At 37.1% G+C, this 17,106-nt stretch overlaps 1 long non-coding RNA gene across 1 annotated transcript; it reads left to right on the top strand.

The window, feature by feature from the left end:
• The first annotated feature begins 4,608 nt into the window (after window positions 1-4,608).
• On the top strand, window positions 4,609-8,309 carry LOC128199593 (uncharacterized). The gene is made up of 2 exons (XR_008252184.1): window positions 4,609-4,888; window positions 5,201-8,309. It is a non-coding gene; the product is annotated as an uncharacterized LOC128199593 (long non-coding RNA).
• The last annotated feature ends 8,797 nt before the right edge of the window (window positions 8,310-17,106 follow it).

Raw genomic sequence — 17,106 nt, 5'->3', positions numbered from 1 at the left:
AGTGATTGACAACAACAAATAAACAGTGGCAGTGGTAAATAAGACATTGCAATGCAATTTGAACCATACTTCTTACAAGTTAAGGTTTATTTTTAATAGCACGTTATAGAAAATTAGTTATAAGTCCTTTATAAAATGAATTCTATGATTGAGTGTTTTAAGTACATCTTTGTTTGCTCATTTACAGTAACTCTATATGCCAATCACTTTAATAAATATTACGTAATAATGTAAAAGCTGTGTCACACGGATTTCGTAATTATTGAATAAGATTGCAAAAATATTTAATTCTCAATAGGTTTTAGGTAAAGGCTTGTTCGGACTACTTTAGCAGTTTAGTCGAGTAGCGTTCTTAGCTGCTAAACGTAGGTTAGTACTCGACTAAATTTTTGGTGTTAAGATACGTTTAGCAGCTAAATTTTACGCTACTCGACTAAATTGCTAAAGTAGTCCGAACTAAGCTTAAGATTAGCGCTTAGAGAACATTAGACTACATTAGTATTTTAGTCGAACGATTATTGGGCGGTAAATCCAAAAAAAAAATTATCCTACTCGACTAAAATACTAAAGTAGTCCGAACTAGGCGTTAGCTGCAATCACGTGGTGTTATGACAGCCACTGACGATCAAGTAAACTCACATGCCTGCAGCGCTAATGGCTTGACGTCCGATAAAACTGATCGTGTGTTGGTCGCGATCGGCATGATGTATGACGTATTTTTATATTTAGCACCAACCTATAACACACACTTATTTAAGTCATAAAAAAGTACCGTTCGCTTTTAGCCGGCTGATTAACGTTTTAAATTACATTACAGCACATGTGCGTTTTACTTTACATTACAACACATGTGCCTAATGAAATACATTACAATACTGAAATTGGTAAAATTAGAGATACTTTAGGAGCAAATAAATTAATTTAACATTCACCTTAACCCGCCAAACCGCATTGGAAGTGTGCTGGGTCTTAGCTTCATATCCCCTTTCCTATAAGGAGGGAGGCCTGGCCGTTAAATAGGCTTGAATAATAATATAAATAGGCTAATATATGGTAATAGGTGATTTAGCATAGAAAGCATCGTGTGAAGATACTTTACATGGGGTTCAAGGTCAATAATTTAGATACATATTGGTCCAAAGATTTGACAAACTATTATAATAGGGTCGTTGACTCATATATCTATACTAATATTATAAAGAGGTAAAGTTTGTAAGTTTGTAAGTTTGTAAGTTTGTAACAATTTTTTGAAATGGGGTAATCTTCGGAACTACTGGACCGATTTTAAAAATTCTTTCACCAATAGAATGCTACGTTATCGGGGAGTGCTATAGGCTATATTTTATATTTCTATCATATATAACTACTGAGATATCGCGGGTTTTCTCTTACAGGTCAGACCGAAAAACTTACTTATTCGCATGCGCTGCCTCAACCATTGCATATAACTGAAATAAATGTATGGAGGCTTTTTGAACCTTTAAAAGTTCTACAAAAAAGTCCGCGACACCATATATCTATCTTTTATATTTTAGCAGATATAGTACCTTTAGTACTTTAATAAATTATTTAAATTTTAAACTAAGGTTTACGTCATTATTTACACAACTAAACTTAAATCCTTATCAAAATAAATGATTTAATAATCACAAGGATATTATAGAGATAAGATTTGTCCTTTACAGTATGTTAATTAGTTATATAGTTTCGGAGATAATACAAAATTTCTGAAAGTCGCAGAAATGCCGCTATATGACGCCCCGCGGTTTCAATTACGAGGTTCCCGTTCCCGTGTGAATATGAGGACCAAACATAGCCTATGACACTCGCAAATAATGTAGCTTTCTATTGGTAAAAGAATTTTCTAAATCGGTCCAGTAGATCCAGAGATTACCCCCGACAACCACACAAACTATACCTCTTTATAGTATTAGCATAGCAGTCGTTTGGGAAATTATAGTCTTTTGGTCATTGCACCACGCACAAAAGGCTGGACCAATTTTGCTGAGGGTAGGAATAGGATAGAGGTAGGGAAGGGGTAGGATAGAGGTAGGGTAGGGGTAATTTAGGGAAAGTGTAGGGTAGGGGAGGGTAGGGTACGGATAAGGTAGAGGTAGTGTAGGGTAGGGGCAAGGTAGAGGTAGGGGAAAGATATGGAACGTATAGGGTAGGAGAGGAGTAGGATAGGGGTAGGGTAGGGTAGGGGTAGGGTACGGGTAGGGTAGGGTTAGGATAGGGATAAGGTAGGGGTAGGGAAGGATTAGGGTTAGCGGTAGGGTAGGAGTAAGGTAGGGGTAGGGTAGGGGTAGATTAGGGGTAGGGTAGGATAGGGTATGGATAGGTTACGGGTAGGGTTAGGGTAGAGTAAGATGGGGGAGGGAAGGATTAGCGTTAGCGGTAGGGTAGGAGTAAGGTAGGGGTAGGGTAGGGTAGGGTAGGGTTGGGTAGGTTTACGAGCAGGGTAAGGTAGAGGTAGAGAAGTTTACATCAATTTTTACGCGGACGAAGTCGCGGGCGTCCGCTAGTTTATTATAAACAACATTAATTTCGCATAGTACATGGAATATATCGATATCAATTAATAAATTTTAAGGATTTTCTTATAAAACTTAATTTAAAAAATCATGTATTTACAAATTTTCCAAACTTAAAAAACGTGTGACGTTTCAATGTAACTTGATGTTGAAGTTTTTTTTTATTATTATTCTTTACAAGTTAGCCCTTGACTACAATCTCACCTGATGGTAAGTGATGATGCAGTCTAAGATGGAAGCGGGCTAACTTGTTAGGAGGAGGATGAAAATCCATACTCCTTTCGGTTTCTACACGGCATCATACCGGAAAGCTACATCGCTTGGTGGTACGTCTTTGCCGGTAGGGTGGTAACTAGCCACGGCCGAATCCTCCCACCAACCAGATCTGGACAAATTAAGAAAATCTCAATCTGCCCAGCCGGGGATCGAACCCAGGACCTCCGTCTTGTAAATCCACCGCACATACCACTGCGCCACGGAGGCCGTATATTAAACATCAAATTAATTTGTTATCTAATATTTTTGTCAAACGCTCCGTTTGTAAAGGATTTGATATAGTGACGTCATGAAACAGTTGAAATATAGACTGTCATGCCCGACAGGGGTTTTGGCTCGTATAGTCAAAAACATATTTATAAACTAAAATTTTCATGCAATCACGTTTCAAAAACATATGAAATTTTTGTTTTCAATCTAGTAGGAGTGGATGTACTATTTATGACCATTAAAAAAAAGTGTCAACTAGCCTATTAATTAATTATTAAGCCCGCTTTTCATGTTGGTCAAATGTTTAGTGGAGCTCGCGATGCTACATTTGCAGATACTAAAGCGTCATGAGCGAGTAAGCGAATGAGAAAATCCGCAGACGAACCAAAGTCATATATTTCAGCGAAAAAATAATAATATATTAAATGCTTTAATTAGATAAGTAGGTACATAGAACTTAATAAAAAACGAAAATACAAAAATCATAATAAAACAAATTAAGTAAAAGATTTAGACTTATTTAAATAGCTGTTATTTAATGAAGAAGGTATGGTCTTTTTGTCTTTATGGTAGGAAGCTTTTAAATCCTATATGACCATCATAGATACCATACATAAAAGATGACTACCATAACATAATGACGAGTGACGAGTAGCTACCAATACTTTGCCAATACTCTAAAAAATAACAATCGTTCAAATCAAATTGCGCGGGCTAAGTCAGCCAGTATCTAAATTAGTTATTTGTAGAAGTATTTAATCTGTATTTACCGCGGTACTAGGCCATAGAGGAATTAGGAAATGGCTCAGACCAATTATAGAAGGACCTGTATCGCACTCATAGTCACGAACAAAATTGTCTGTCATTTACTGAAGAAAACGAGCTTAGATTTGGTATATATCTTATACTAAACTAGAAGTTTTTGCCCGTTTTATCGTGTAATTTTTCAATTACACGAAAAGGTATTTTTATGAAGCTCTTTAACCGACGAACACGATTACAACTATTTAACATCGATTCTATAGAGACAGTTTTTATAATCGCATTAGATCGTTGATCATATACTTTGACAGAAAAGTAACGTCTAGCGAGGCAGGTCCTATACAATAATTGGTCTGAGGAAAATGGAGATGAATCGCACTTAAATTCACGAACAAAATTGTCTGTCGTTTTAGGTAAGGGTAGGTAGGGGGACGAGGTAAACTCACACATCGAAAATATTCAACACCATTAAAAATATTCTATGTCCATACACTACACACAACTATAAATTTGACTCGCAATACACACACGCGTAATTTTTATACAGGCTAACAAACACATTGCTTAGACTATCCACAGATTAAATACATAGAATATTCGATTACTGGTCGATGTTTGACTGTTTCGTCAAAAGAATCGATTCTTTTTATAAATTGTTGATGCATCTCCATTTTCTAATTCCTCTATGGCTCCGCCGCCGCTCGCTTCCGCCAACCGTTTTTCTTCAAATTCTTCGCAGATCGCACCACAGATTGCATAACGCCAGGCCAGTTTCTAATAATCTGTGATCGCCATCTTGTTTTGTCTTTTGAAGTTTTGAGTTTTGTCTTTTTTTCAACTTTTCAATTTCAAGCCATTTGCATTTGACTTGACGTTGATTGATAATGTTAATGTTTTAGATTATTTTATTATATTTTGTAGCATGTTAAAAGTAAATTTGAAAGTGGTTGCAGTTAAATAAGTACTCAATTTCCATTACTCCATTCTGAAATTGGTGTTTATACGTAAGATGTTATCCGCCGTAGAACGAAGAACAGGATCAGGGAACACACTTCTTGATTCGTCCAGAAGCTTTCGCGTGCCTCGAATGCCTCCTTGAATTTAAAGTAAGTTGATTCAATAATGTAAACTTTATCATCAGCCAGCCAATCAGTGTGATGCAATGATGTTAGAAGAAAAAAAATAAAACTTTACCTCATAGTGTTCCTCATTAATAGTTCGGATTAATTTAGTATTTTAGTCGAGTACGAACGATTTTAGCGTAAATCCAAAAATTGTTCGTACTCGACTAAAATACTAAAGTAGTCCGAACTAGGCTTCATGTATGAGAGGGGTTAGGCCTTAATCCTTGATGCTGGCCAAGTGTGCACAGCATTAATAATATAGATTAATACAAAATATTGTTTTTACATTTTCAGTTCCTGACATCAGAACTACAATTTGTAAGGAAACCTCTACACATCAAAGGACTCCAAGAAACTATGTTTGGTTTATGCTTAATAGCAAAGCATCAGAGTAGTAAAACAAATAGATGAAGTTTAAAACATACTTGTATAATCACAAGCTTTGCTACAGATATATGTAATTGCTGCTTTACCTGGCAACCAGTATTGGAGGGGAAAAGTCAGATTCGAGCCATCACAATAGATTGGAAGCGGTGAATGTCACCTCTTGAAGACCTGCAGAGCCGCTACTCCTAATTTTGAAAGCAGAAGATACAACATTACTCTGCCTTATTTTGGCTGGTGGGGAGACTTAGGCCGTGGCTATTTACCACCCTACCGTCAAAGACATACCACCAAGCGATCTAGCATTCCGGTAAAATGTCATGTAGATACCGAAAGGGGGTGTGGATTGTCTTCCTACTCCTAACAAGTTAGCCTGTTACCATCTTAGATTACATAATCACTTTCTATCAGGTGAGATTGTAGTCAAGGGCTAACTTGTAAAGAATAAAAATTTAAAAAAAAAAATGCTATTGCTGCTTGATACCGAAAAATGAACATTTTAACTGCCCCTGTGTCTGGCTGCAACCAATAATGGGAACTAGTCAGTGGCGTTCACAATAGATCGGTAGCGGTCCACAGGGACCTCATGAAGACCTGCAGAGCCACTATGCCTAAAAGAAAATGAAATTTTTCAAACAAACAGAAGCACACGCAGCCGCAATTGGCAGCAACATTCCATGAGGTATTCCATGACCTGGGCGGCTACCTAAGTTTCTGGAGCGAGATCAGTTGGCTGGAGTAACTCCAGTGGGGACCAGCACCTAATGGTCCGACGTACAACGGCCAACCCTAGTGGCTATGTGTGGAAAAGGCCCAGAAAAGAAAGAAGAAGAAGTCTGCGTCTCATATTCTTCTTTGAGGCACCTAACCAGCCTTTAATGTCAGTTGTCACAGTTCCGTCTGATTCCTTGATAAAGCAGATTATAATATAAAAGCATTTTGAATAAAAAGTTCTGCTTTGTTTCATCTCCTTGGAGAATGGTAGCTCTGATGTTCAAATTTGATGACCTTTTCCATTAAGGCATTTTTGCCTATATTCTGTTGAGTGACAATGCTTCATGCAAAGGGTTAAAATGCGCCACAGTTGCGCCTTGGTTTCTTCAGTCATTTCATGGTTACTTGCCTCTGGAAATATTATTTTTTTTTTCTCTTTGGATCTGCAATCAGTCGTTGGACTTTAAGCAGGTGAGTTGTGAGACTTTAGGGCGGTTTCTGACAGGAGAGCCATAGCTCTGCCGTCACCTAGTCATCAAGCACGTCAGCTCGCTTCAGGCATTTAATTTGCAGCGCTACCAACAATGAGCTAGCGAGGCGATTAGGATGTCTCATTAGCCTTTCTTTATGCTTTTTGCAGTTATTACTGATTTCCTCACAGACAGTTGGCATTTCAAGGTCTTTATCTTGAAATGCCTCTGGAAATAATGGTGAAAATATCTGCAGTTCTGTTATGAAGGTTTCATAAATGACAGTAGCGTAAAAATCATTCCTGTACTCTCTCAATTCTCTTTTTTTTTTTTTTTTTTTTGGACTCCATACATCCATACTGGTTTAATTATTGTCTTATAGACAAGTAGCTTGTTTTCCAGGGACAATCTGGAGTTCCGAGCAAGAAATATAATAACTCTTGTATAATATGGGTTAGGGTTGTTTTCTTTGGCATTTTCTGGTAGCAATGCTTCTAGCAAAAAATTGTTTTTTTTCTTTCTATACTCTTTATTTGGAGTTGACATATTAACAGTTATTAAAGTAAAATCTCTCAATTCTCTAAATATTAAATTTTATGTATGGAATACACTAAATTTCATAAAATAATTTGAATATTGCTGTACATACTCTACAGCAATATTCAAAGCTTCGTACTACAATCAAACAATGTCATTATTGTGGTACATTGGTGTACAAATCCTAATGGTTTGCTTCATGCAATGGTTTTAAAATGAGCCGTGATTGCGTCTTGGTTTCTTCAGCCATTTCATGGTTACTTGCCTCTGGAAGTAATGTTGAAAATATCTGCAGTTCTGTTATGCAGGTTTCATAAATGACGACAGCGTAAGAATTTTCCCTGTAACCTCACAATTTAGTGTATTCCATACACAAAATTTCATAAAATAATTTGAATATTGCTGTAAGTACAGCAATATTCAAGTTTGCTTCGTATTAACAATCGAATCATAAATCATTTATTGCCAGAATCTGGTCATATACAGATATTGTTTCATTTTAATGTTCATACACAATCTGCCTCATAGGTATGCAAGCCATTGTTCTCCTTGCGTCGTATTCCTCATTACTGAGGGTCGTGACCCCTATCACAAGCTTGCTTCTTCACGATGTTGCGCCATGTGGCTCGGCTTTTCGCGACTTGCACTGTTGTCATGGTGAGTTGGGGTTTTCTTGGGATTAAAATAATGTGGTGGGCTCCCAGATCCTTCCACAATAGATTTTTTAAGAAGTTTAATTTTATTTATCCCCCGCCCGAGATATCCCTGCGCGTTTTGCACCACCCAGGGGCACGTGTAGGGTGGATCTCAGAAAGGATGAGATGGTAGATCCTACGGACGCGCGCAGCAGGCCACCCCCCAATATTTACAATGTCATTTCATAATTTAAAGTCAATGAAACAAAAATAATAAAATGAGATTAACACGTTGATCGCTTTATGAAAAATCAAGTATTACCAATCAGGCCGCGGGGCTCACTGGTGAGCCTACTCGTACTAAACCATTTAAGCCATGGGGGTCACCGGTGAGCCGCGTCAGATGTTTCTTGCAACCGCTTCCTACAAGCCACAGAATGCAGCTATGAAGTAAAACGCGTACGGAAGTGAGCCGCGTGGCCCTGTAGCCAATACAGACGGCATGGTTTTCAAATCGGATAGAAACTTTTAGTTTTTCTCGAGGTATTTGTGATGACGCTGATGGGTTGTGTTAACCATGCGGTGGAAAAAAATATTTAACTTTATTATAAATAGTAAAACTACATAATAGTAATCAAATATTTATTCAAATACAAATTTTAAGACTTATTTACGTCAACAAAAAAATTATTTATGGATCTTGTTGAAACAAGGCAAACAAAGAAAAGGTTTATTTGGGCAGCTTTGGCAATAAGTAACCACTTTTATCGTCTTAGTTTTAGCCTGTTTACTACCCATGACTGTTACGTTGTCTGCATAACATTGGCGGCATGTCCTTCTGACTTTTCTAGACATACCATCTTTTTTTTCCAAGCAGTGTTTTATTCGCTTGGGCCTCTGGTCAGGTACAGTATCTTCGTGGACTCCGCAAAGATTCATCATTATAAATCTTCGAAAGTCTACCATTTGCATGTTTTTTTTAGTCACTGATTTGTACAGTGTCAAAGCATTTACCATTGCAGTATTTAGTAATAAATCCACAGCCAACTTCTTGTACCATTTCACAGTTTTACGCAACGGCGAGGAGTATGCTGCCATCTGATCCGATAAGTCCACTGCTCCTTTAGCTTTGTTGTAGTCGATTATAATCTGCGGTTTCATGACAGTGTTCTGACGTTTTTTTATCATTCCAAATCGATCTGAGTGTTTGGTTGACAACACCAACACGTCTCTTTTGTCTCTCCACTTCATGACAGTTATACCATCTCGACTCTCTCTGGCGATATATTCTCCTTTCTTGAGTTTAGCACTTACGACTTTCTTGGGTAGATGCCTCCTATTCTTTCGGATTGTTCCCACTAAATGAGTTTCGTTCTTTAGCAGAGCCCTGGCTAATGCAATGCTGGTATACCAGTTATCGGTATAGAGAGTATAACCTTTATTTAGAAGACCGCTAAGCAGATCCATAACAACATTATAAGGGGTAGTATTTGTAATTTCGTTATTTTTTCCTGCGTATATACTTATTTTATAAGTATATCCCGGTACACAGCACAATTTGAATTCTTTGATTCCATATTTATGGCGTTTTTGTTTATTGTATTGTCGAAATACAATCCTGCCACGAAACGGGACAACACTTTCGTCTATACATAGGTCTTGACCGGGTGTATAATGCATCTGAAATCGTTCATTCAATGCCTGTAAAAGATATCTAATACGATGGAGGCGGTCATCTTTGTTGGTCTCATCGTTTTGTGAAAAATGAAGCATTTGTAATATTAATTCGAAACGATTCCGTGACATTATTGTGCGTGGAAACGGATGACCTACGATGACATTCGTTGACCAATATTCCGCCAATCTAGGAAGCTTTGTGATACCCATAAACAGGATAAGGCCAAAAAACTTTTTTATTTCTGCAAGATCTGTTGGAACCCATTTCCGAAGCCTTGCAAAGCGTGAACTTTCTTTAAAGCTGGTAATTTTGTGAGTTGCAAATTGGTTTGTTAGCTCAACTATCTCTTGAAAAATACTGTCTGGAACCATTAGTATGAAAAAATCAGCTGGAGATTTGTTACGCATGCTCAAGCATAGATTAGTTGAAAGGCCAGGATGTTCAGTAAAAGGTATTACTTTACGTTGGTTACCTTTAGGCTTGGACCAGATGTCCGATGGCGATGTATTACCTGAACCAAAAAATACAATTGTTTAGGTACCTACATTGATCTACATTTACACCTCTTAAATTAATACTATTACTCGTAGCTCTAAATTCAAAAGTAACTCTTATCTGCATATTTATAAAAAACAACAATAAACGGCTAAAATAAGTAGATAGTAGTTAATAAGAAGGTATGTAGGTAGGTATGTGTCTCGATTGCCATGAGAGCAGAAGAAACACGATAGAATATGTCAAACGAATATGCATAAAGCAAGTAAAGCCGTGGGCAATAGGTGGTTTAAGTTAAAAAGTGACTTACCAATATTATCGGCAATAATCCTTATAATTTCACTATCGCTATCTTCACTCTCTGACAACACAATTCGGCGGCATCTTCTTTTCGTTGGTTGAAGTACGTCTTCATCATCTGTATCTATTTGAAAACTGTGGTTCAGAAAATTTATCTCAATATTTTCCAATTGCGTTAAATCCTCTTGCGTTAGCTCAAAATCAAATTCATCCATTTTTACGGGAAAAGATCCTTACGTGTCGACAAAGCGTGCGATACTGATAAAGCGGCGCGCGCGCGCGGGGGTGGGCCGCATCGTGACCCCGCGGCCCCCGACAACGGAAAACAGACATTCCTTTGCGCTAGGCCACGGGACTCACCGGTGGGCCTTTGACGAAATCTTAAAAACTACACGGTAAAAGTCTGTAATTATTATTTTCCATCCATATTACTTCATTTTATTACCTTTGGAATAAAAGTTTCAAGTTGATGAAAATTACCGATTACCTAATTTTGGCTTGGCCCGAATGGCAATGTAAGCTAGGCTCACCGGTAGGTGATATGGCGTACAACGTGTTAAACCAAGGGTAATACTGTCATAACATTAGGTACTTCATTTACATGTTATTAATATAAAAAAATTGTCATTATGGAACTGCCACTGTGTAATACTTTATCCAAGAGTATTTTGACCATTTCCTGAATTGATCTAACCCTTTTAAACTCTCTGGAATATGATTGTATATGCGTATATCATCATTGTGGTACATTAGAGTACAATTCCTAATGATTCTCTTCATGCAATGGGTTTAAAATGCGCCATAGTTGCAAGTTGGTTTCGTCAACCATTTCATGGTTACTTGCCTCTGAATAAAATCTTGAAAATATCTGCAGTTCTGTTATGCAGGTTTCATAAATGACAGCGTAAAAATCATTCCTGTACTCTCAATTCTCGTAATATGTACTAAATTTCATAAAATAATTTGAATATTGCTGTAGAGTAAGTACAGCAATATTCAAATTATTTCAAAGCTTCGTACCACAATTAAACAGTGTCATCTTTGTGGTACATTGGAGTACAAATTCTAATAATTTGCTTCATGCAATGGGTTTAAAATGAGCCGTGATTGCATCTTGGTTTCTTCAGCCATTTCATGGTTACTTGCCTCTGGAAATAATCTTGAAAATATCTGAAATTCTGTTGTGCAGGTTTCATAAATGACAGTAGCGTAAAAATCATTCCTGTACTCTCAATTCTCGTAATATGACATTTTATGTATGGTATACACAAAATTTCATAAAATAATTTGAATATTGCTGTGCATACTCTACAGCAATATTCAAATCTTCGTACTACGATCAAAAATTGTCATTATTGTGGTACATTGGTGTACAAATTCTAATGATTTGTTTCATGCAATAGGTTTAAAATGCGCCTTAGTTACGTTTTGGTTTTCTCAGCCATACATATCATGGTCTCTTGGAAAAATTTCAATGTCTGCTGTCCACATATGAATGCAGAATTTCATATAATATTGACACTTATATTAATATATTTTTACCCGACTGCAAGAAGAGTTATCTTAATTTATAATGAATAATCGTTGTTAATGTTAATCATCAAGACGATTCTTGGGTTTATAACAAAATTGGTGTGTGTTTTGTGTATATCGATACTCTAAATTAGATATGTATGTGGCATATTGGATTAAAGAAATACGGGATATGAAGTAGCACCGTATAATATAGATTTGTTTGATTCATGATCTTTAATACCATCTATGATGTATTCGCACACATACGTAATCGGGAAAGGGCATGTCCCAATTTTGTATGGAGGCTGGGCCTTTATTCTTAGTGTCAAGTAAGCAGACCAAATTATTTTTATCTTAAAAGAACATAAAATATAGAACTTAAAACTTAAAATGATATAAAAAATTGGAACCCGCATTTTTTAAATTAATTATATAAAATGTAATTTTTTCATTAGCTGACAACATTAATTAAGATTTTTTATCATGGCAACATGCTTGTAACTCACACCCTGACAGATTGTCAGTGATCTTCGTGTAGTAGCGTTCGTTTATGGCGTTTGTAACAGTTTAAGGTTTTTTTGTTTAATGCTTCTCTGTCTACGATTTAATGTTTCTTTTTAACTTTTGTCATATTTATTGACAACATGACAATATTCATTGACATTGACATATTACACCGGATATTAATTCAATTCCATGTGTTTTTATTGGCTGTTTTGATTGTATTGTCTATATTTAATTTGTAGACAAGGGAGCGAAAAAAAAAAATTTTATCTAATTATTGCGGGTTCCAAAAACTCTGAACATTATTTTCTTAACAGCAATTTGTTGACTATTCGTAAAAATACAATCGACCTGCTTATAAATTATAACCAATAAAGGCCCATTTTGGGATATGTCCTTTGCTCTGCGTGCTAACTCCTTCATGTGTAGCGTATACTGATAATATGTTTCATTTCGTCGTTTTTTGTGCGAGGTCTTAAGTTCAATTCAGGAGCATTTCCTTCACTCGGCCTCCGTGGCGCAGTGGTATGCGCGGTGGATTTACAAAACGGAGGTCCTGGGTTCGATCCCCGGCTGGACGTAATTGAGATTTTCTTAATTGGTCCAGGTCTGGCTGGTGGGAGGCTTCAGCCGTGGCTAGTTTCACCCTACCGACAAAGACGTACCGCCAAGCGATTTAGCGTTACGGTACGATGTCGTGTAGAAACCGAAAAGGGGTGTGGATTTTCATCCTCCTCCTAACAAGTTAGCCCGTTTCCATCTTAGACTGCATCATCACTTACCATCAGGTGAGATTGTAGTCAAGGGCTAACTTGTAAAGAATAAAAAAAAACATATACTGTATTTGGAAATTCTTTCTGCACTGCCGCCTCATCATCATCGTACGTCTTGAATGCTTTGTCTCACTCCTGCCACAACGCCGCCGTGCCTACAAGTGACCTTCGTGCAAATATTAATTTTTGCTGTGTGGTCCATCTGAATATTTCAACATTATCCTGGATGTCCTGCGCCCACTTCGATGATGATAACGTCTTGTCATCTCCGCTGAACTTAGGAATTCCATCAAGAAATAATGCCGCCTTTGTGAAATCCGCGTTCTCGTCGTCCGTAACAGATATCCACAATCACGTCTTTCAATGACATCGTCGTAAATCGTCGTGATCTGTATTTCTTTTATATCCCGGACGAGCCCGACGAGAAAGTGCTGTGCTGTGCATAAATAATTTAAAATTAAGTGTTTAAGAAGAAGATAAATCCTGTATTTCTTTAAACCAATATCCCACATATGTATTTCTTTCTCTTTACTCATGAAGCACATACAATATGTCCGCGGGGGCAGAATTAGGATGTTTCTTGACGTGTAGAATGCTCCGCAAAGCACGCACACAGCTGGGGTTGCGGAAGTTGTGGTTTAGTATTGACGGTTACTTGAGGAGAGATTTCTGTGTTGACCGTTATTTCGCATACGCGACGCCAATGTCACACGTTTTATTACAAGCTTTCTTCTTTCTTTCGAAAGCCCTTTTTTTTATCTCGGCTCCTTTCCGAACAGACGGTATGCTTTGCCAGATCATAAAATCCTTTTTGTTTTTTCTTAGGTATTTAATATTGGTGTCTATTTTTTTTTCATTTGTCCTCATTTATATTTTCTTAAAATGGTTCCAATATCGGAATCACTTGTTCTATGACAACCCATTTATCCTCATTGTGATTTCTTAAAATGGCTGAATCACCTGTTCAGTGGCAACCCATTACTGTGGTTGTAATCTCAGACCAATTATAGAAGGACCTGTATCGCACTCATAGTCACGAACAAAATTGTCTGTCATTTTCTGAAGAAAACGAGCTTAGATTTATATTATATATATATATATATATATTATAGGTATATATCTTATACTAAACTAGAAGTTTTTGCCTGTTTTTAACACAATTCAATTACTCAAAAAGGTATTTTTACGGAGCTCTTTAACCGACGAACACGATTACAACTATTTAACATCAATTCTATAGACACAGTTTTTATAATTGCATTAGATCGTTGATCATATACTTTGACAGAAAAGTAACGTCTAGCGAGGCAGGTCCTATACAATAATTGGTCTGAGGTTGTAATGATAGGTTGTTTATCAATGTTGCCAACGTGCGTATTATGATATCTTTGACCTTCATAATCCCATCCAGGATATCGTAGCATGAATTCCACCTTGTTAGACCAGCCATGCTTTTTTTTTAAATATTTCACGCTGCTCTTCACTTTTTAACGGTTTGGCTAAGAATGCCAATTGCCTGTTCTACAACATTATCTTTCCGCGGCAATAACTCATCAGAAAGATACATGTCCACTTCCTTCATTGCTCTAGATAGTGGAATTCCTTAAGTAGTACTGGTTGCTATCATCTTGTCGAAGATGTTCCATGGGCTAAAATCGTCGTCGTTGTCGGTATCTTTAATTTTTGGTGGCTTTTAAGGCAAGCCTCATCAGCTCGGGGTTCCCCGTGCTATTACCGGTAAGGTTTGTCGGAAACCACCACAAAATAAAACCTTGATACCGCCCATTGGTCGATCATTTTGTCTTATATCCCTTAAAGTTCTGTCTACCGCTTCTATTCCCCTTCGATGGGCCATCGTACATTCATCCCATATGATTAAATTACATTCACGTTGTCGTGTTCTTACTTAGTTCAATTTTAAATAGGCGACAAATAAAAAAATAGAAAAGGTATAACACAATTTTTTTTTCATGACAATATTTACTAGCTATATAATGATTTATTTATTTTGCTATCATCCGCGAAAATTCGGCGAACCCATGCGACAACGTCACCCAGGTCCGACAAAATACTCTCTACGTACGTTTCACCCCGAAACCGGAGCATCCTCAGGAGATGTTGACTCTACAACGTGCAATTGCAAAGTCATGATAGCAAAATAAATAAATCATTATATAATCATGATGAACTTCCGCAAAGTAACGCCTGCTTCTATCCAAATATTTACTAGGTTAGATAGAAAATAACGTATACCCCATACGTGGGTTTACATAATATCTCAATTGCAGTACGTTAATTAAAGTTTTAAAATGCCACTGCCCTGTAGTCCAATGGGGTGAAGTACCAGTCCCAACAAGAAGACGGCGGGGTACTAGTGGTGGTGGTTACCCGTAGACGTTCCACGGAGAAAGTAAGTAGCGAACCAAGACAGTAGGTCTAGGTGGTGAAGAGCCGGTTCACACACGGAGACTGCAGTGATACTAGTGTAGTCGGTGACCAGTAGACAGTCAACGGAGACGGTGGGGTTAAACCCCGATATCGGTGTCAATCTTTTCACTTTTAATACAAAACTTCTTTAACCCTTTCAGGCCCAAAATTTTTTTTGTAAGATTGTTATGATTGATTAAGGAAGATGGGTTGAGAGGTCTTTAAGACGTATGTAAAAATTAATAAAAAAATTCTGTAACACCCCTAGGACCTGCAACTACCCCTGCACGATAGTGACGTTTGGGCTTTAAGATGCCTAGTGCACGATCGTGTAGATGGTTGGTTTTAGGGTTTAAAAATATTCGATAGTAAATAAAACAACAGTAAAAATGAAAAAAAGACAATGTTTTTATTAAAATTATATTAATGGTTTTTAATTTTTTTTGTGATAAGCTGCAAAACAGTTTTGTTTCCTCGTGAGGCACAGGTAAACGTCGCACTTTTCACACTTAATTTTAGATCGGCTTAGATATCTTTCAAATCTACACGCACGAGGATTATCAATTTCCTCAAAGGCTGGGAGATGGTCATAGCCATCATATCTAAAATCATAGCCATCATATCGTAAATCTTGTCGCGAACCCCCCTGCCGTCGAATGACGAACCCCTAGGTATTCGCGATACCCCACTTTGAGAAACCTTATTATAACATCATCACTCGTTTACGGCACTCAAAACATTTTGTAATGAAGGTGGCTCGTTTATACCATTATACCACTGAGCTCTATGTTGTCCAGTTGGTTAATTTTGATTAATCGTTTTGCTGCAGGAGTTGTCGTGCGCACACGGTGTTCGTTAGAAGTATACTCTCTTAGTACTTTATAAATAATTCGTATTCCAAGGCCTGCGGATTTCAGTTTTTCGAACTGTCTTAAGTTTTATCTACAAAGGCAGGCACATTTATTCGCCTTAGTTTTGACGCGCAAATTAATTACATTTCATCATCATTGACAGCCGATGGACGTCCTGGTACAGGTCTCTGCCATGGACCTCCAAACACAACGGTTTTCGAGCTACCAGCATCCAGTGGCTGCAACTCGCTTGATATCCTCGGTCCAGCTAGTGGGGGGTCGACCAACATGGTCATAATTCGACTGTAGCTAACACTTTCGCTCTTAATTCATTTTGATGATAGTAATGTGCAAAACACCAAGTCATGGTCATTGTTTTAGTACAAATATCACAGGGATATGTAATCTAGGGATGTCGGAAATGCAATAAAGTATCGATATATATTGTATCGATAATTTTTGAATATATCAATATCGATATTGATATTTTTATTTAAAAATATCGATATATCGATATATCGGTGTGATAGGAAAAAAAAAATATTTGGCCTAATCTACTTCAATCATCTTACATTACTAGATAAATACTAATCAATAGACATCATTTTTAATTTTTTTAAATCAAGGACAACAATAAAAAATATTAATTATTTATTAATCAAACCAATATTTATCTGATACAGATTTAATTAGTTAGATTGTTTGAGAACTATAATCAACTCAAATGCAGGCAGAAATACGCTCGCGTTGAGGTTACAATACGGATAACAGACGGATAGTTGAAGCACGGACACTGACATTGACAGACAGAGTTGCCAACTTAAGTACCAAATTAAAACGCAGTAAATCGAGTCGACCAAAGACAAAAAAAATGTAATTTGTTAAAAAATGTTAGTATAAAAAAAGTATTCTTTTTT

Source organism: Bicyclus anynana, chromosome 26 (assembly GCF_947172395.1).
Source record: "Bicyclus anynana chromosome 26, ilBicAnyn1.1, whole genome shotgun sequence".
In the NCBI taxonomy this organism is placed as follows: Eukaryota; Metazoa; Arthropoda; class Insecta; order Lepidoptera; family Nymphalidae; genus Bicyclus; species Bicyclus anynana.
This window is presented reverse-complemented; position numbering and strand designations above follow the sequence as displayed.